Source organism: Ovis canadensis, chromosome 2 (genome assembly GCF_042477335.2).
Source record: "Ovis canadensis isolate MfBH-ARS-UI-01 breed Bighorn chromosome 2, ARS-UI_OviCan_v2, whole genome shotgun sequence".
In the NCBI taxonomy this organism is placed as follows: Eukaryota; Metazoa; Chordata; class Mammalia; order Artiodactyla; family Bovidae; genus Ovis; species Ovis canadensis.
Genome location: NC_091246.1, coordinates 245,057,534 through 245,078,196, shown reverse-complemented (window position 1 = coordinate 245,078,196; position 20,663 = coordinate 245,057,534). Strand labels below are relative to the sequence as shown.

At 48.3% G+C, this 20,663-nt stretch overlaps 1 protein-coding gene and 1 long non-coding RNA gene across 5 annotated transcripts in view; one reads left to right on the top strand and one right to left on the bottom strand.

Annotated features, from left to right (window-relative positions):
• Positions 1–4,414, bottom strand: part of WASF2 (WASP family member 2) — a 70,660-nt gene extending 66,246 nt beyond the window's left edge. Inside the window, exon 1 of one of the 3 annotated variants that reach the window (XM_069578907.1) lies at positions 4,084–4,414. The gene's annotated coding sequence lies outside the window, so the exon portion shown is untranslated. Of the gene's footprint in view, positions 1–3,953; positions 4,055–4,083 lie in introns of those variants that run through there. The other 2 variants (XM_069578908.1, XM_069578910.1) reach the window with 2 other exon arrangements.
• Positions 4,415–4,690: 276 nt separating this feature from the next.
• LOC138434354 (uncharacterized) lies at positions 4,691–16,028 on the top strand. 2 transcript variants are annotated; one of them, XR_011254753.1, is made up of 7 exons: positions 4,691–4,796; positions 10,426–11,243; positions 12,685–12,778; positions 13,382–14,084; positions 14,421–14,670; positions 14,852–14,996; positions 15,825–16,028. It is a non-coding gene; the product is annotated as an uncharacterized lncRNA (long non-coding RNA). The 2 variants fall into 2 exon arrangements; XR_011254754.1 differs by lacking the exons at positions 4,691–4,796; positions 10,426–11,243 and adding an exon at positions 12,506–12,588.
• The last annotated feature ends 4,635 nt before the right edge of the window (positions 16,029–20,663 follow it).

Sequence of the window (20,663 nt, the reverse complement as noted above, 5' to 3'; positions counted from 1 at the left end):
ATGTGTCCAGATCTGCCAACTGTTGGATGTGTGCTGCTATCTTGGAAAGCTATTTTACTTTATGAAGAAATCCTCTTCCACCCTACCCAATTCATGCCATAACCAATATGGAGTTGCTCAGTCGTGTCCAACTCTTTGTGACTCCATGGACTGTAGCCTACTAGGCTCCTCCGTCCATGGGATTTTCCAGGCAGTAGTACTGGAGTGGGCTGCCATTTCCTTCTCCAGGGGATCTTCCCGACCCAGGGATCGAACCCAGGTCTCCCGCATTGTAGACAGACGCTTTACTGTCTGAGCCACCAGGGAAGTCCAATAGCAAATTAATCAACATATATTTACTGAACACCTTCCATGTGCTTACCTCAATGGTTCTCAACTCTGGTTGTTTACTTACACCGGAATTCTCAGATATAATTTCCTTTTTGATGGTAAATTCTGATGCAACAAAGTGTGATGCCTTGGCCTTTAGGCTTTACAGAATATACAAGAAGTGTAATACACAGTGCTTGTTTTGAAGAGCTTAATCACAGTCACAACAGAGTAACCTGTAATAATATGTTTCTTTACTAATTTGTAACCCTTTTGCAATATTATCAATCCTTACCAAAGGGAAGAAACTGAGGTAGTCTGGATAAGAACTGTTCCTATTCCCTAGTCCAATCAAACACTAACTACACTAATACACTGTTACACTGATACACTGTCCCACACCCTTTCTATCTCCCAGACAGTGAAAGTGCCACTCTCAGGAACTATGGAGACACTCCAATTAGGAGAATGAACTGAGGCCCTCAAATCAGGTGGCAGTTTGTCCTGAAGCCCAGAATCTCTCAAATTCATGATGTCAAAGGCCTTCTTTTAAATAGGAGAAATAATTCTTTAACCTCTAACAATACCAGTCCACCTCACTCCTAGTTGAAGTGTTCAAGAATAGTAAAGAGTAGACCGAATTTTTGTAAATGTGCTCCTAGAGGTCCTTGGCCGTTTAAAGAAATCACCCAAATTCGTAAGGCTGGTAAACTTCAGTTTTTCACATGGTAAATAATTGAAATTTTTTAAAAAGTAAAAATATAAATCAAAACTATCTAAATCCAATATATTTTAGTAAACTCCTTGATGTACAAATTGAAGAAGCTTGAAAACTTAAAAACATAAAAATTTTTATATAAATCTCATCCAGCAGCAATGACCTCATACTAAAGACCACCTTGAAACTTTAAATTCTGCAAACATGATTCTACAGATCCTCACCTGATTAGTCTTTCTCTGAATTATATGGGAAAAGATGCAATTCTCTTAATTGCTATATAAAAATTGATGAGCACAAGACCTATAAATTACTTTTTTAAAAAAAGAGGGCAGGGATGTCTTTCAAACATCTAAGACAGAGACCAATAACAGTATTAAAAGGTAAAATTTTGTACTTGAGGAAAAATGCATATTAATGTATATTAAAATAAAAAATATGAAAGAAAAAAAGTGTCTTCTATGTAATACTGTTTTCAGGACCTATGACTTTAAAATTTGCTTGGTTGACAATATTTGTCCTTGTAATTGTTCATCATATAAACTATATCCATAAAATTCCACAATTCCTTATTTCCAAAATCCAAAAGGCTATAAAAAACATGTGTTCATTATTCATTTGGTGGCAAATCCTGACATGAAATGACTATAAATTAAATGACATGACGCTATTTATAACATTTATTTATCCCAGTTGGTGTGAACATTCTGACATTTTACTGCAGAAACAGAAGTATGTTTGATTACAAGGTGCTGCCCCACACCTTTCAGGGATGTTACATAACTTACAATATTTGTACATTTCTTTTTCAAAATTCTAAATTCAGAAGCACAACTAATCCCAAGAACCTCCCCCCGCTCACGGTACTGCAGATAAACTATATATAATTAAGACTAATCTTTTACAGAAAATATAACTGATGTTAAGAGTAAATGTAAATCTTTACATGTAATAGATAACAAATTTAATGTCTTTAACTATTCACAACTATACAATCCTGTAAAATAAAGCATTATAAAGACTTAACAAATGTCAAAAAACACACCATTTTTTGCTTTCCAATTAATGGGGACATTTGCATCATCCAATATCTAGATCAAGTCCTCTCAGGCTGAAACACACTAATTTAAATCACTGATTAAAAAAAAAAATCCCAAAGACTACAATTGGTAATTATGTTGAGAAAAACAATCATTCACTGACAAATAACATATTCAGTTCTGACTTTTTAAAAATTATCTCAGAAGGTTGAAGATGTAAAATTCTTTCATTCTAGAATATAATCTCTGAACGTAGAACATATTTCAAGTGACTTTTTCTGTGAAACCAGAGCCTTAGACAGGGGACAGCAACAGAAAAGTCCTTAAAAACATTTCAATGGGAAAAAGAGTTTCACAGTTCTTTCCTTGCTTCCTCCTTCAGTTGCTTTTCTGGTTTTAGAATTTCAAACAAAGAAATACATATTGGCTCCAATGCTAAGAAACGCCCTCCTTCTCAGCAACTTCCTCTTCCAATTTACTTCCCTACTGTTGACATATGAGAACAATGCACACTGCTGTCCTACCATTTTGATTAACCAAAAGCTCTGAGACTTGGAAAAATTAAGAGTTGCAATTTAGTTGTAGTACCCACTCTAGGTCCACAATCTTCACTAATCTAGAAGTCAAATAACAGGAAGCAAAAAGAAAGGAGTATCTCACTTCAAGAGGCAGGCTATTGAAACTTTCACCCCAAGAATCCAAAGAAATTTGCACTAACGAATGGGAAATTTCTTCCATCCCAAGAAAGCTTGGCCTTCTTAGGGAGGAGAAAAAGTTACTAGTCTGGCACCATTCCAAACCAAGAGTCAAGTCTATGCACCAACAGTTAGTGAACTTCTACTGGCCATGCAATCAGGATTCAAACGGAGTTCTCTGAGATTCTGACATACTTCCGAGTGACTTTTACAATTCGGTAACGGTCCTTTCCAACTCACAAATTGAACAAAGGGGATGTACTTATGATTAACCATCCAGAGATTAAGACCCAGCCTGTCTCCTTGTTAGAAGTCAATTCAAGTGTCTGGGACCCAACCCCTCCCCCATTTATGACAAAACAAACTTCCTTTAAGTAGACAGTCAATTGCCCCTTGACCAGTGATTCTCAAAGGAAACACCCTAATGTTGGTAAGCTCTGAACCTTACTGTGTGACCTTGGGCAAGTTACTCAAGTCCTCTGAAACTTATTTACCTGTAAATTCTCAAGCGTGGCTGTAAAAATTAAACAAGAACCTGTTTGACACACAGTAGGGGCACCATAAATGTTTCTTCTAACCCACCCAAAAAAAAAACCCCAAGTTCTTTGGGGCCTAAATTTCAATCACAGCCCCAAGAGGCTCCAAGGATCCCTCCCTCTTCTCCGATTCTATGAAGAACTGTACAAAACTTCCCCATCTCAGAGATTCTACGGTCCTGGAAGACCAAGACAACCAGACCCCACCCCATTATAGTCTGGGGTCCATCCAGAGTCTTCCTCGATGGGCCCCTTTAGCCAACTTTCCTTGTTACTCTGCAGACCATCCTGGACACACACCTACACTCACGTACACTACACATTCCTCTCGACCACTCTGGCCAGAAGTCTCAAAGAGCGCTTTAATGCCTTCATGGCCGAGATGGAAACTGAGGCTCCGCCGAGAGAAGAACTTGCCCAAGATCTCTGACAACGTCTGCCCGCAAAGCCTTCGTTTTACAAATGGATAAAACGAGGCCCAGAAAGGGAAGTGACTTGCCCAAGGTCACACAGCGAGTTGGAAGCACAGATAAATCAGGTTGGGGTACTTTCGCTGCCTCGCGGGCCCTTCCAAGCCTCCGAGGGGGTCTCCGGGACATCTCCTCTCTGGGGAGGGGAGTGTACTGTAAGACATCACCCCGTGCTGACCGCTCACCGGCTCTCGATCGGTCTGCGGCTGGAGGCGCGGCACCCACTCCCCCGGAACCCTGAGCGACTCGGGAGGGGCGGCCCGACAGGGCCCGGCGCCTCACGGCTGGGCCCGCCCGCGGGGACTTGTTGCTCACCTGGTCTCGCGCGGTCGCCCTTAGCGTCAGAAGGGCTGGCCGGCCGCCCTTCTCCGCACAGGGTCTGTTCTCTCCAGCCGCCTCTCGGGCTGCCACACAGCCGGACCCCCCCCTCCCCCGCTCAGCGCGATACGCCCCCAGCCGCGCTCGCCCGGCCCGCGTCCGCCATTACGCGATTCCCCGCCCGGGGACGCAGCCACACCCCGCCAACCGCCCTGATTGGCTCGCTGTCCCACCCGCCTGGGACTTCCGGGCTTTCCATTGGCCTGAGTGGAATGTCAGTTAACAGCTACGCAAACGACGTACTCAAGGGTACTGTCCCGGGAGCTCCACCCGAGCTACTTCCGCAATCGGAGTAAACAGCAAGGGGCAAACCAAGTGAAGTGGGGGTGACTTTGAAACTAAACCAACCCCTATATTCAAAGTAGGAAAATCCCACTTAAAAACTCGTACAAAGTGTATCGGGAGGTGAATTCTTCTTGTTAGAGTTCAAATAACCAGGATCTTTGACAGGATGAATGGGTCAAACCTATAAAGTTTCTGTGGACACCCCTAAAGTTACTGATAGTTTTGTTCCTTCCCGACCGGTGTCCGGCCTGCAGAAAGTAGGGCGGGGAGAGTGAGTCACAGGCTCCCGCCTGCCGCTAAGGGTCCTTCTGGGGTGACGCCCGGGGTCCTGGGATTGGGTGCTGGGTGTGAAAGGCCAGGGTCAGGTGAGTTGGATCCTGGTTCAGCCGCCACCGAACTCTGCGACCTCAGGCAACTCTCTCAACTTATCTGGGTCTCAGTCTGTCCTGCAAAGTAGGAGCAGTCACGTCTGCCTCTTGTCCTGTAGTGTTTAAGGATTCATGCTTGAGTGGGTATATATGCACGTCTTGCCGATCATAAAAGGTTGCAGGCCGGATTCACATTGTACCTCAGTTAGTTCTCTAGAGCAACTCTTAAAGGCAGATACTGTCCTTATTTTGCAAAAGAGAAAACTAAAAACGCCATGACTTAACCCTGAGTCGCCCAGGGAATTTGAAATGACCCTGGGACTCAAACCTATATATTTTGGCTTCCATTTCTGTATTTCTCCCTTCCAGGTCTGGTGTCCCCTGAGAAAGACCTCTCCTCCAACTTGTTAGCATTCCAGGGAGATTCTTGAGGGTGCCCTCAGGCCAATCCCCCATCTCTCTGGTAACCATAGACTTAGGTGACCACTCCCTAGCTCCGAGGTTCCTGGGAAAAATAAGCCACTCCCCAGCTCCGAGGTTCCTGGGAAAAAGAAGCCAAGGGATGTACCCGAACTGTTTCTGGGGGCCTAGGAACCAGGAGGTGGGTAAGGGATGACAGGTGGGTCAAAAACCCAGGGTAGAATCCTGAGTAAGGACGCAGAAGCTCCAAGAGGGGCAGTCTCCATTCCAGGACTTATGTCCAGGTCTCTCTGCTCTCGGAACAGGGCTCTTTTCACCGCAGGATTGTTTTTCTCGGAAGGACTGCCTTGGCTATAATTCCTAGTCCTTTTCCCTCTCTGGAAAAGAAGGGAGCCAAAAAGGGAGTGTGAGGAGGGAGCAGTCTAAGACGTCAGAAGGACAGAAACCACCAAGTGGGTGGTGCCCATAAGGCCCCAGTGCCCGCTGAGTCAGTGACCTCCAGGCTCAAATTGGGCCATGTGGTCTGACGGCGGATGACTATTTAAATCCTGACTGTGGCCACTGGGCGCTGGGAGGCAGCAGGTGCTATGCAGAGGTCAATGACTTTAGGGCAGACTAACCTAAGATTGAATCCAAGCTCCACTACTTTGTAACTAACTCTCAGCCTCACCCAGGTCTTCTCTAAAATGGGGACAACATAGCAGTTGTGAGGATTCAATAAGTTAATTGTGGAATTAATGAGTCATGTGTGTAAAGTGCCTGATAGCTATTTATTCATTCATGGATTCATCCATTCAGTAAAAAAATTATTACACACCAACCATGTGTAAGGCAGCCTGCCAGCAGTGTAGCTACAGTGGTAAGCAAAACAGACTCATACCTTCATCGGGCTTACAGTTTGATGAGGAAGCAAGTTGTTAAATGATCAGACAAATCAAAAGCTATGATAAGGAATAAGGAGGCAAAGTACAATGTGTTTATGAGAATGAATGTCAGGAACTGAGATGGGGTCTCAGGAAGCTTCCTGAAGAGATGCGTTGATGAATGGGGATTAACTAAGCTGCAGATGGTTGGAAGAAGTGTTGGAGGCCAAGAGAAAGCATGCTAAAAGCATCCAGGCCCAGGCCCATGGGGGTGAATTGCAGCATTGGGGAGAGAACTTGCTGTGGGCCTAAACAAATAAGGTGTTACAGGATAAGGCAACTGGCGTGAAAGTGAGGCCATTCTCCAAGAGTCTCTGTTCTTTTCTGGTAGTGCCTGAGTGTTGACATCAACCTCCCTGGGCTTGAATCTTGGCTCTGCCATCTCTCCTTGAACCATGTGACCTGAAGCAGTCACCACACCTCTCTGTACCTCAGCTCCTCTTCCAGTCAGTGGGGATAGTGGTAGAATAAGGTGAGGGAGTGAGGATTCTGTGTGGAAATGTGTATAAGACACTCTGGCACATAGAAGGCACTTCACAAATGATGTTTAGCCTTCACAGCATGGAGGGAGGTGAGCCTAAGGCAGCATATCCAGTAGATGAATAATGCTAATACTAATTAGCAATTAGTGTTAACTGATTAATACTGATATTGGGAGAGAGCTGATGCAAGCTCCTGGGTACCACGCAAGTTGTCATCTGACTTTAATTGTCATAAAAGACTGGAGCCAGGCAAGCCTGGGTTCAAGTCACATCTGTACCATTTCCTGCCAGTGTGACCTTGGGCAGATGACTTCACCTCTCTGAACCTCAGTTTCCTTATCTGTAAAATGGGGGTGATAATTGCTCCTGATTCTCAGAGATGTGAAGATTATCACATCTTTATCTCAAATGCAGGGACTTCCCTGCTGGTCCAGTGGTTAAGAATTCACCTGCCATTTCGGAGGACATGGGTTCAATCCCTGGTCAGGGAACCAAGATGCCACATGCTGCGGGGCAAGTGGGGCACAACTACAGAGCCCCATGCTCTGGCACTTGCACATCACAACAATAGATCCTGCATGCTGCAACTAAGACCTGATGCAGCCGTAAATAAATATTAAAAATGTGAAATAATTAGCACAGTGATTGGCACATAGCTGCAGCTGTTGAATGTTCGCCTTAATTATTATTATTGATGTCGGCAGTTACTGTCTGTGCTAGGTAAGATTCTGGTGCTTTGCTTGAAGGTTGTCTGGCAATAGGAGACTTCGTTTCTCCTTTCAGGCAATGGAGATAGGTTACTTTCAGAAGGGGAGGTGCTGTGCATCTTAATACTAATAACTAATCTTGAGACTTACCTGACAGTCAAGGTTAGCACTCCACACTTTTATTGCCAAGAGCATGGGTTCGATCCCTGGTTGGGGACCTAAGGTCCACAAGCCACATGGTGCTGCCAAAAAAAAAAACCATAACTGTTACTAATAATAAGCACTAACATTGAGCATTTGCTATGTGCCAGCCATGGGGTAAGCGCTTTACTCATACATTCTTACAGCAGGCCTATAATTTAGGTCCTGTTGTTGTCATTTTCCAAATGAGATAAAGGAAGCACAGAGAGGTCAAGTGACTTACCCAAGGCCAAACAGTCAAGAAACAATATGACTGTATTGGTGTTTTGGGGGAGGGAGGTGGGAGGGGGGTTCAGGATAAGGGGGCACAGGTACACCCATGGCCGATTCATGTCAATGTATGGCAAAAACCACTACAATATTGTAAAGTAATTAGCCTCCAATTAAATAAATTAATTAAAAAAAAGAAACAATATGACTGCAATTTAAACCCAACCTTGGAACTTGAGAGGGCTTGGTGCTTTTGAGAGGCAAGCCCTCTTTCTAGTACCCAAGGAGTTCTCACCTGGAACGATGAAATAATCATTGCTGCTAAGTCCCAGGTTCTGAAGACCAAACACTGTTCCTTTCCGACCAGTTCTAGAAAATAACCCTTGCCTGTTCCCTGTCCTCGACGGCTGATAAGATCAGGGAACATAACTTCTCCCTCTACAAGGGGAAGCAGGAAGACACATCAAGTCACCAGAACTGGTTTGAGTCCCAACTGTGCCACTTAATGGTTCTGTCCTAGCCAAGTCACACCCCGTCTTTGAGCCTCAGTTTCCTTGTCTATAAAATAGGGATGATAATAGCTCTGCCTCCTAGGGCTGTTGTGAGGAGCAGAAAAAACAAGTCCTGCATGAACTATAAAGTACTCTTCAGCACAAGGCTTCCTCTCCTTGTTGCTATGGGGATGGCGAGCACTCCAGAAAAGCAGTCACAGCCAGTATAGCGCATACCAGGCAGATTGCCATCTCTGGAAACAGTCCTGGATTCGAGTCCCAGATCTGCCTCTTACTCCTGTGTGTGTGACCTTGGGGCAGTCAGCCTCAGTCTTCTCATCTATAAAATGGAGTGAATCGTACTGATCTTGTAGGGCTGGAGGGAGCACAAGCACAGTGAAAGAAGGCACCAAACGCCATGAACCCATGCCTGTTACAGAACTGCCAGAGCACAGGGATTCAGGGCAGAGGGACCACAGAGAATCACACTGACCCCTTCACACAACCCCTGCCTGAAGGCAAGAGGGTGGAGAGGACTGTGCTCAGAGGCAGAATGGTCTCCAAGCCACTGCCCTGCCTCTGGCATCCTTAGCTCAGGCTGGGTCCACTGCATCTCTCTCTCTCTCCCTCCCTCCCTCTCGTCAAACAAGTTCTCCACTGAGCAATCCCAGGGGGCCCCCGAACCTCGGTTCCAGCCAAGCTTGCAGGCTTTCCCCGCCTCCACATCCTGAATCCACAGCCTTTGCATTTGCCATTCCTTCCACCTGGAATGCTCTCTCCTCCCCGGAGCGACTTTGATGGGGGAAGGTGGGGGGAGGGGGAGGGGGGCGGTGCTGGAGGGGAAGGATCTGGAATGATGCTCCCCCACCACCTCACTCCCCATGCCTGCAACCCCCACGGCAAGCCTGACCTCCCCCCCTCCCAGCATGGGGGATGAGACAGCGCTGGGAGGGGGAGGAGGAGGGGGAGGACTCAAGTGAAGGGCCCTCTGTGGGGTTTTTCACCTGCTCAGAAGAGGCAGACGGAAATGAAAGCTCTAGAAAAATGCCTGCCGCTCTGCTCCTGAGGCCCCCAGCTCGGCGAAGCCTCCCCCTGCCTTCCCACTGTGCCATCTTCTCTCCCTCCCCCCTCCTCCTGCAGGCAGGTGCCACATAGTCAAGGAACACGGGTGGGCGGGCAGGCCAGAAAGCCTTGAGTTCAAATCCCATTCCTGCCGCTTAGCCAGGGAGTGGCCTCCGCAAGCTGTTTGGCCTGCTTACACCTCATTTCTTGATACAAGGAGACAACAATCCCTTCTCAGGCCGCTGTGAGGACTAAACAGGGAAGCCAGATGAAAGTGCCCAGCACAACCAAAGCGCTCAGCAATGGAGTTGGTAACAGTGATGGCAACACACCCAGTGCCCACGTGTGCCTGGCACAGCTCTCAGCACCTGGCAAATATTAGTCTACTTGATTCCTGGTGAGGTGGATCCCATTACTGTGAGGGATTACTGACTGCAACGTCCACCCTGGCCAGGCACCATAGTAACCATTTGCATGAGCTGTTTTATGACAGGGGGTCCTGGTAAGGAACACGGACCTAATAAGCCACCACCAACCGGAAGAGTTCAGGAAAGGTCAAAGGGAAACACCACATGTCCAACCACCTCCCAGAATCCTTCTCTCTGGCATCTATTTGGCTGGACAAGGCATGCACCACCAGGAAGGACTCTGAGTCAGAATGATTGCCTAAAGACAACCCGGAAACTAATCCCATCACCATAAAACCCGAGACTGAGAGCCACGTGGCAGAGCAGTTGCCCTGGCTTCCCTTACCCTCCTGCCCTCAGCCCGGGTGCCCTTTCCCAATAAAATCTCCTGCTTTGTCAGCATATGTGTCTCCTTGGACAAGTCATTTCTGAGAGTTAGACAAGAGCCCAGTTTTGGGCCCTGGAAGGGGTCCCTTATTACCATCCCTCATTTTACAGATGAGGACACTGAGGCACAGAGAGGCTCTATAATCTGCGCAAGGCCACACAGCCCACAAGAGGCAGAGCTTAGCTCTGTTCTTACCCTTTGCACCCTGGTGCTCTCAGTGGTGGTTGTTTTATTTGCTGTTATCTGTACTGATTCTGTGCCCTCAGTAAATGCATGTTATTCTTTTTTTTCCCTCCCACCTTCAAAATCCTGCCTGAATTTTCTCTCCTTTGTAGCGTCTTCTAGTCTATTCATCTAGTGAGCCTCTACTGCTGACGGCTCTTGCCAGACCTGTGCAGGGCACTGGCAATCCAGGGATCCATCCACCCAGTCTCTGCCCTCGAGTGACTCCCAATCTAGTGAGGGAGAAAAACACACACATAAAAGCTACACATACATTGGACTTCCCAGGTAGTCCAGTGGCTAAGACTCTGAGCTCCCAGTTCTGAGCTCCAGTTCTATCCCTGATCAGGGAACTGGATCCCACAGACCACAACTAAAGAGCCCACATGCTGCAACTGAAAGAGGCCAAGTGCCACAACTAAGACCTGGTGAAGCCAAATAAATATGTAAATAAATATTTTTTAAAAAATAAAACTCTCTAACAGCAAAAGGAAAAGTACAAGAATTTAAAAAAAAAAAAAAACATACATTATTTGAAAGAAAGAGAGGAACACCGATTGCAGCAGGAGCTGGGAGCCCACAGAAGCATAGAACTTAACTGGAGGATTGGGGCAGGCTTACCAAAAGAGGGATCATTTGAGTAGGGTCTTGAAAGGCAGATAGGAGTTCCTCAAACAAAGTTATAATATAGAGACATAGAATATGATGTACAGTGCAAACCCTGCAAAGGAGACTGAATCTATAAAGGCTAGATACTAACATGCTGGATGAGATGGCTGGATGGCATCATGGACTCGATGGACATGAGTCTGAGTGAACTCCAGGAGATGGTGATGGACAGGGAGGCCTGGCGTGCTGTGATTCATGGGGTCTCAAAGAGTTGGACACGACTGAGCGACTGAACTGAACTGAACTGAACTAACATGCTGGGGTAAGTTCTATGCTAGGTCTTCTGGGCACTGCAGATAAAGAGGTGAAAGAAATGCCCCCAGGGAGTTTACAGACTTGGAATCAGGGAATAGAAAGCAATAAGTAAAGCAAAAACAGCAGTATTAAAGAAGAATCCAGAGAGGCTTTGGGACTACCAAAAAAGAGAGACCTAAACCTGTCAAGGGGTCGGTCAAGGCTTCCTGGAGGAGTAGTTGATGCCTGTGCTAAGTCACCTCAATGGTGTCCAACTCTCTGTGACCCTGTGGACTGTAGCCCATCGGGCTCACCTTTCCATGGGATTCTCCAAGCAGTACTGGAGTGGGTTGCCATGCCCTCCTCCAGGGGATCTTCCCAACCCAGGGATCAAACCTGCGTCTCTTATGTCTCCTGCGGTGGCAGGTGGGTTTTTCGTCACTAGCATTGCCTGGGAAGCCGGTTGATATCTAGGCTGAGATTTAAAGATCAGGGCCAAGGAACTGTCCCGGTGGTTCAGTGGCTGAGACTTGGCACTCCCAATGCAGGGAGCTCGGGTTTGATCCCTGGTCAGGGAATTTGATCCCAGAAGCCACAACTAAGAATTCACATGCCATAACTAAAATTCCGCATGCCGCAAAGAAGATGGAAGATCCTGCGTGCCACAACTAAGACCCAACACAACCAAATGAATAACTTTTTTTTTTATTGAAGGATAATTGCTTTACAGAATTTTGTTGTTTTCTGTCAAACCTCAACCTGAATCAGCCATAGGTATATATATATATATATATATATATATATATATCCCTTCCCTTTTGAACTTCCCTCCCATCCCCCTCCCCATCCCCCCTCTAGGTTGATACAGAGCCCCTGTTTGAATTTCTTAGCCACACAGCAAATTCCCCCTTGGCTATCTGTTTTACATATGGTAATGTAAGTTTCCAATAAATATTTTTTTAAATAAAAAAAGGAAAAATCAGAGCCAGATTATGTCAACCTACCACCACCCAGCCCATATGTAAATTCAACATAAAAAACGAAACTAACTGTTAAGAGTAAGGAACTCCAATAAACTTCAGATGTTTGCCATGAATACTATTTAAATGTTTTTTAAATTATCAAACATCAGATTATTTTTAAAAATTGTTTTTGGTGTCCCTGCTTTGCTGGTGTCCTGAATACACGTTCCTCTGCTTGTTGGGTAATCTGACAAGGTAACTGGCCAGAGGGAGTCAGCCAGGTGAGAGCTGGGGAAGGGTGTGGCAGGCAGGGGGGAATTTCTTGTAAGTACAAAGGCCCAGAGGCAAGAGAAAGATGGCGTGTTGGGAGAAAAAGGAAATCCTTTGATGCGATCCGGCAAATGGAAAGAGGTGGGGGATGGAGAATTGGACTGGATTCTAAGGGTGCTGGGGAGGCACGGAAGGGTTTTAACTGGGATGTGACGTGATCAAATGTTCCTTTTGCAGGATCACCCTGAATATTGCTAGAGACCTTTTGATGGTTTGAAATCATTCATGCAAGAGACACCAAGTACCCAGGATGTTTCAAGCACTGACCCAGGTCCTGAGGCTGCAACAGATAATTAATTAAGGGTTCCGCAGACAGAGCAAGACCTGGCGGGGACATTGAGTGCCCCGCTACGGAGGAGTCTGAGTGGATAGAGGCTTGGAGTGTGGAAGTGTATGGCTTTCACAAAAAGAAAGCCAAGCCCTGGTGCTGGATGACGAAGCAGTGAGATGGGAGATGGTGCTCAGGGAACTTGCAGGGGACTCGTAGAGGAGAAAAAAGGGATGAAAGCGGGAGTAGAGGCAGTGGGTTAGGGGTGAAAACCCCTGCTCCGTGTAACCTCCCTTGAAAGTGGCCAAGTGGGCAGAGGGCAGAGGCCCTGGCCAAAGCCATCAGCCCCCCATGCTTCCTGAGCTCTGCTGAGCCCTCCTCCTGGCTCCAGAAGTCAGACGAAACCCTGAAGGAGAGCAGAGGCGGGTGAGGAGGGGGTGGGCGGGAAACAAGCCCAGGCCTCTCACCCCAGCAGGGCCTTCCTTCCCAGCGGCTGGAGCCAACCCTGCTGAGGAGCCAGAGGTTACAGGGAAGGATTAAGGAGTTGGTTGCTTTTTTACCCAAATTGTGGCTGCATTTCTCTCTCTTTTTTTTTTTTTTTTAAAGAAAAATGTTCCTGTACACGCACCCGGAGGCTTTTGCAGGAGGCGGCTGTTGGAGAACCGGGAAAACAAGCCAAGAAACAAGAGAGAGGAAAAAGACCACGCCTCGCTTGGCAGATTCCTAATGGCCCAGGAGACCTGAGGCTTTACAGTGGGAGGCCGGTGGGGGCTGGCTCGGGTGGGAGGGAAGGGCAGGCCGAAGGACAGCCACTTGCTGGCCAGTGACCTTGGGCGGGCTGCTGCCTGCTTCCCTCTGGTGAGAATGGGGAGGAGGGGGCAGGGGCCGGGCTGGCCGGCTGAGGTCACAGGAAGGCCCCTTCCAGCCTGAAACGCGATCTCGGGATGTGGGGCCTGCCAACCTGCAGTGACCCTGGGCCAGCAGAGATGAAAGGCTGCCTGTCCCCGGCTTCCGGACCCCCGAGGCCCCAGTGCCTCCAACTTGAAGGGCAGCAAAGCGGCTGCAGCTGGCTGAACCCGGTTACTGGGCTCCCCCCACCACCACTACCACCACCGCCACCACCCTCCCACACCACCTGATGTCCTTCAACCCTCCCTTCCCTGTTTTGCAGAGGACACTCGGAGCCCAGAGAGGGCTAGTGACCTGCCCGAGGTCACACAGCAAGTTGGAGGCTGAGCCAGGACTCACCACAAAGTCTTTGGATTCCGAAGCCAGGCCTCATTCCCTTTCCTGGAAACTTGGCTGCCTGGTGGGGCTTACCCTGGGGAGTTGGAGAGACCCAGGGTTAGGGAGGACAGTTGGGAGCTGTGTCTGTTTGAAGTCACAGCTTAATGTTGATTAAAGTGCCTTAAAAAAAAAAAAAAAAAAGACGAAAGGAACGTTCCCAGCCCCTGCCATGAGCCTGGACTTGCTCTGCTGGCAGGGGAAGGAACAGTGGCCAGCTGCGGCCTCAGTTCCTGCTGCTCCCGCCCCAGCAGACAGAGGGACAAAGGCCTCTTCTCAGCCTGTCCCCTCCAGCCCCTTGGATCAGAGCAACAACCAGGAGGCTCTGTCACTGACCAGCTAAGTCCCTGTTTCTCTCTAGGTCTTAGTGCCCTTTCTGGAAAATGGGGGCAGAGTATCTGCCTGACCTACTTCTCAGCACCATTTTGAGGTTTCAAAGAGGGAGAGTTAACAGAAATACAAACCTCTCAGCACCTCCTTCTGCCTGAGGGTCGGCTGCCTCTGAGACCCCTCTCCCTCACCCTTAAACCGGCCAGCCCCAGTGCTCAGCGGGGACCATCCCTCACTTTGGGGAGCCCTCTCTCACCTCCAGACTGTGCTGCTCCTTCAAGGTATTTATCCCCGTTGTAATTAAATAATTAATTGTGTAATTGGATCTGTCTCCCCACTAAAAGGTGAACTCTGTAATAATAATAATAGCTGACACAAAATGCTTACCCAGTGCCAGCGACTTTCCATGCATTAACCCATTTAATCCCTGTGCTGGGTACGGTTAGTTTTCCCATTTTACAGATGAAGAAACTGAGAAAAGGAAAGATAGAGTCATGTACCTGAAGTCACAAGCAAGCTGGAAGCTGAGCCAGGACTCAGTCCAAGAAGTAGCAGAACAAGGATTCAGATGCAGACCCCAGGCTGCAATCAGTAAGCCACTAATGAGGTTAGTTCAGTTTGTTCCTTGTCCATCCTAGCTCAGAATATCTGGCATCCAGTAAGTGCTCCATATGTATCGGGTGACCAAGGACAAAAGCAAGCAATGAATGCATTTGGGTATTTGGAGAAGACTAAGTGGTGTTGGAGAAGACTCTTGAGAGTCCCTTGGACTGCAAGAAGATCAAACCAGTCAATCCTAAAGGAAAATCAGTCCTGGGTGTTCATTGAAAGGACTGATGCTCAAGCTGAAGCTCCAACACTTTGGCCACCTGATGTGAAGAGCTGACTCGTTAGAAAAGACCCTGATGCTGGGAAAGATTGAAGGCGGGAGGAGAAGGGCACGACAGAGAACGAGATGGTTGGTTGGTATCACTGACTCAATGGACGAGTTTGAGCAAGGGTGGTTAAGGACAGGGGAGCCTGGCGTGCTGCAGTCCATGGGGTCGCAAAGAGTCAGACAAGACTCAGCGACTGAACAACAACTGAGCACCATCCAGGGGTGAGTTTTGCAGGTGCCATGTGTGGAGCGAAGCCCTGATTAAGGGAGGCGGTACCCAATATATTGTTAAAGACCTGTTATTAAGCTTCTTTCTGGAACATAACAGGCCCCAGACCTGGGACATCATCTGTGATTCTTCCTTCCACTTCATCTGCCAGAGCCATTTAGCCCCCAGGTTCTGCTTGCCATCTCCCAGTGCACCTCATCTTCTCCATCCTTCAACCCCTATCTTTTCCTTGGATTTTTGTAGCAACTCTTACACAGGGTTCTCTGTCTCTAATTTCTTCTCCTTTGAGCTGGGGACTTCCCTAATTAGGAATCTACTTGCCAATACAGGAGACACAGGTTCTATCCTTGGTCCAGGAAGATCCCGCATGCCATGTGGTAACCAAGCCCATGCGCCACAGCTACTGAAGCTGCCACACCCTGGAGCCTGTGCTTCGCGACAAGAGATGGCACCTCAGTGAGAAGCCCATGAACCGCAATGAAGACCCAGTGTAGCCAAAAATAAATAAAAAGTTTAAAAGTGGTTAAAGTGAAGTTGCTCAGTTGTTTTGGACTCTTTGCAACCCCATGGACTGTAGCCTACCACGCTCCTCCATCCACGGGATTTTCCAGGCAAGAGTACTGGTGTGAGTTGCCATTTCCTTCTCCAGAGGATCTTCCCAACCCAGGGATCTAACCTGGGTCTCTGGCATTGTAGGCAGACGCTTCACCATCTGAGCCACCAGGGAAGTCACTTTAAAGTAGTAATAAATAAAACCAGAAAGCTAATTGTGTGTCCTGTCCCTCTTTACTCCCTCCCTCACTAATGAACCTTGGATGGCTCCCCGCTGCTCTCTGGATAAAGGCTGCACTTCTCACCAAGGCTTCTACCACCCAAACCTCTACCTCCCCCCAGCAGTCTCCCCACCCCTCAGTCTCACCTCCTACCCTTCTCCACATGTCCTTTGCCCAAACCACTCTATGTAGGAGAAGTTAAGAGTGTGGAAGACCTAGGTTCAAGTCTGAATTTTGCCATTTACCAGATGTGGAAGTTTGTAAACAAATCAGTTCCCTTCTCTAAGCCTCAGTTACCACATCTGGGAAAATGGGCATAATTATAATACTTCTTCATAGATTCATCATAAGGATTAAATGAATACATAGGATGCTGAGCACAGCACCCAACACTCCCAGTAGTTCCGGTAATTCTTACCCTCTGCTACAAAGACCATTTCCTACTGTCAGTCTTACAATTCTTTATGACCCAGCTCAAATGTCACCTCTTGGAGGAGATCTCGCTTGATATTCACACTCTGTTCCCCAAGTGAAATCAGCCTGACTTTCCAGGCTCACTTGCACTTTGCACCTCTGTGAAGCACTTGTAATATTGTTGCACCCTTTCCCCCATTACCCCAAGAGTTCCTGGAGAGCAGGAACACCTTCTTAACTCTAGCCCCTGCCTGGAGTGCAGCTCAAAAAGTGTAGGTAATACTGAATGGAGGCACCACTTTCAGCGCCTTTCTCTCTCTCTTTTTTTTTTTTTTTTGGTTGTGCTGGGTCTTCGTTGCTTTTGTGTGGGCTTTCTCTATTTGCAGAGAGTGGGTGCTACTCTTCTTTGGGTTACACAGCGTTCTCCTCGCACCCACTACTCTCTTGTTGCAGAGCACAGGCTCTAGGCACGTGGGGGTTTCAGTAGTTGCACCTCTAGGACCATGGAGCATGTGTTTAGTTGCTCTGCAGCGCATGGAATCTGCCCAGGCCAGGATTCGAACTTGCGTCCCCTGCACTGGCAGGTGGATTCTTACACACTGCGCCACCAGGGAAGTCCCTCAGTGCCTTTCTTGAGAGCCTTGCAGGCAGGAGGCCTGAGTGATGCTGGGACCTGGCTGCCCCAGTCCCACTCCAGCTCTGGCACAGGTATGTTGGTATGCGAGTGGGAGTGGAAGTGGGCAGAAGAAACCCCTGACCTCTGCGCTCTTTCCTCCCGCCGGGCCTCTGCAGTCCTCTGAGGGAGGACGAGATGGGAGGAGGCACAGGTGCTGAGCAGGGGTGAGGTGGGGCTATAGCCAGAGCTGGGGCGTGAGTGGGAGCTGGCAGACTCCAGCTGCTCCAAGACCAGGGCTGGGCCCGGCAGGACAGAGCCTCACAGCCCAAGTCCCCACCTGCCATGCCCCGCCTTATCCTGGCACCTGCATGAAGTGACTTTTCAGGTTGTAAAACTACATCTTGATCTGCAAGGAAGCAGAATCCAAGCCTGGCCTTGTCTAGTTGCTGAGCAGGGAAGAAGGGGAGTGTTCCCTTTTATTCTCTTTTTGTGTAGGCAACCCCTTGCAATCCCAGACACATCGAAGGAGGTAGCATTCTTTGCAAACCCAGGTTAAGGTCAAGTTATCCCCCAACTGTTGCTTCAGTTGCTTCTCCTGCCACTCCCCCTATTCAGAACCCTCCTCTCAGGGCCTAGCACCCTCAGGATAAAGTCCCAACTCCAAACCCAAGCCATAAAGTCCTGGGTAGTCTGGCTTCCGCCTCCTCTTGCACTTTTGCTCACTGCCTCCATGTCTTCTGGCCTTTCCAGCATACCTTGCCCCTTCCTTCCTCTGGGCCTTCACACATACTGTTTTCTCTGTCTTGAATGCTTTTCCCCATCCCCTAATAATTCTGTTTTATGTTGAGTGCTTTTGATGCCTAAGAAATCTTTGCCTATCCCAAGATCGTGAAGGTACGCCCATTTATTTTCTTCTAGGAGTTTATAGTGGAGAAGGCAATGGCACCGCACTCCAGTACTCTTGCCTGGAAAATCCCATGGACGGAGGAGCCTGGTGGGCTGCAGTCCATGGGGTCGCTAAGAGTCGGACACGACTGAGCCGCTTCACTTTCACTTTTCACTTTCTAGCATTGGAGAAGGAAATGGCAACCCCCTCCAGTGTTCTTGCCTGGAGAATCCCAGGGAAGGGGGAGCCTGGTGGGCTGCCATCTATGGGGTCGCACAGAGTCGGACATGATTGAAGCAACTTAGCAGCAGCAGCAGCAGGAGTTTATAGTGTTAGCTTTCACATTTAGGTCCCTGATTCTTCGTGGTGTGTTGTCAGGTAGGGGCTGAGACTCATTCCTGCTCTAATTCCTACTCATTTGTTTTTTCAGTCTTTTGGCTGCACTGGATCTTTATTGTGGTACGCGGGGTCTTTCGTTGCGGCATGCAGGCTTTCTCTAGCTGTGCTACAGGGCTTCTCCCTGCAGCGCCTGGGCTTTTCTTGTTGTGGGGTGTGGGCTTAATTACCCCATGGCATGTGGGATCTTAGTTCCCTGACCAGAGATTGAACCCATGTACCCTGCACTGGAAGGCAAATTCTTAACCGCTGGAACACCAGGGAAGTTTCTCCTGCTCATTTTTGACAGTTCAGCTTATCCCTCACCTCCTCTGAGAAGACTTCTTTGACTGCTCCAAGACTAGATCAGTTCCTCCCACTCCATAACCCAGAGCACCCTCTATTTTATTGTAGCACTTGTCACAATCGTAATTAAACAATTATTTGTGTAATTAGTTGTTTAACATCTCATCTCCTCTTGCATACTGTAGCTCTCTGAACTCAGTGCCTGTGAAGGTCTTCTTTAAAAACTTTGTATTGAAAGAGACATTCCGAAAACCGCTCCTATCGAAATATGCAGCTTGATAAATTTTCACCAATGGAACACACCATGTAACCGGTACCCAGACCACTGTGATGCTAAACATTTTCTGTACCCAGGAGTCCCCTCATGTCTCATCCAGCTATGGCTGTCTTTTTTCACCCTTATATTCTTAGTACTCAGCACAGAGCTTGGCATTATTAACCTCTCAGAATTTTTGAATGAATGAATGAGTTGGTGATGGTTAATTCTCCTGCGAAGAATTAGACATGGAACCCGATCTCAGCTCTAGCTCCAGTTCATTGTGACCTTGAGGAGGTCCTTCTGCTTTCTGGGTCTCAGTTTGCTTGTTTATAAAATGGGTGGGTTGAGGGGATGGAAGGAGGTTGGATAATAATCCCTTTGGGACTTTTCCAGATACAGCATTTGAGGCAGAATAAAGCCCTCAGGTTCTGACAATATATTGTCAGGGACGATTGATTTTGGTCTCATGCCTGAAAATGAGGGCCTGGAAGGATTAGAAACTTGATCCAGATGGAGCAGCAGGAGCCTGGGCCTAAGATTCAGAAGAGCTAGGTCTGAGTCCCAGCCTGGCCTCTGGGTGACCCAGGGCAATTCCTTCCCGTCCCTGGGTCTCCTTGCTTTCTTCACTTAAAATGAAGAGTCGGTTGGTCTCCAAAGCTTGACAAATGGTGATGCTGGCTCCAGGCCTCTGAGCACCAAGTTTCAGTTCCTGGGGCACAGGAAACTGGCTCCGGGCTCCTCCCTTGCCAGGCACCATGGCGGGAGAGGAAAGCACACAATATGATAACCACCCTAGCGAAGGGAACGCGCAATCCAGCCGGGGGACCCAGTGTTCAGCCAGGAACCAAATGGAAAATGGGCTGATGGTCCAAGTGATTCTCTCTACGTGTGGGGCTGGAGGGGAGGAGTTGGAGTGTTCCCAGTAGGGGTAGGAGACCTGGGAGTGGCGGTACGGGAAGACAGAGATGGCTTCTTTGGGGAGAAGCCTTTGGAAATTGGCAGGGCAGCCCAGGGTGCTTCCCAGAGATGGGAGGAGGCAGGAAGGAGGAAATTGGGTCCAGGTGACCACAGAGCAGCAGCTTGGCCAGGGAGTGGGCGAGGCGGGAGCTTGGGCAGCCGCCCCACAGCTGAGTCCTGAAGGGGAAGGCGGGGGCGGGGCTGGGGGGCTGTTGCCTCTGCCTCAGCCCTGGGAAAGCGCCATCTTCTCAGGCCTCAGGCTGCAAAGGAGGGCATGGCTGTGAGCTCAGGCTAGAGGGGTGTCTTTTGGAGCCGTCCCCCAGAGCCCTGCCCAGCTATCCTGGAGCTGCATAAAAAGCAGAGTCCAGCTCCTTCCACAGGGCCCTCCCTTCAGCTTGGATCTCATTTCTGCCTCTTCCTGGCTTTACAACCAGGGGGCACTCAGAGCATCTTCCCCGAAGCCCGTTCCTCAGACAGATGACTGAGGCAGGGTGATCGGGAGCCAAGTTAAGGCACTGAGTTCTACCTCTGCAAATGGTAATAGGCAGCAGAGCCTAGAGTTAAGAGCTTGATTGCCAGGGT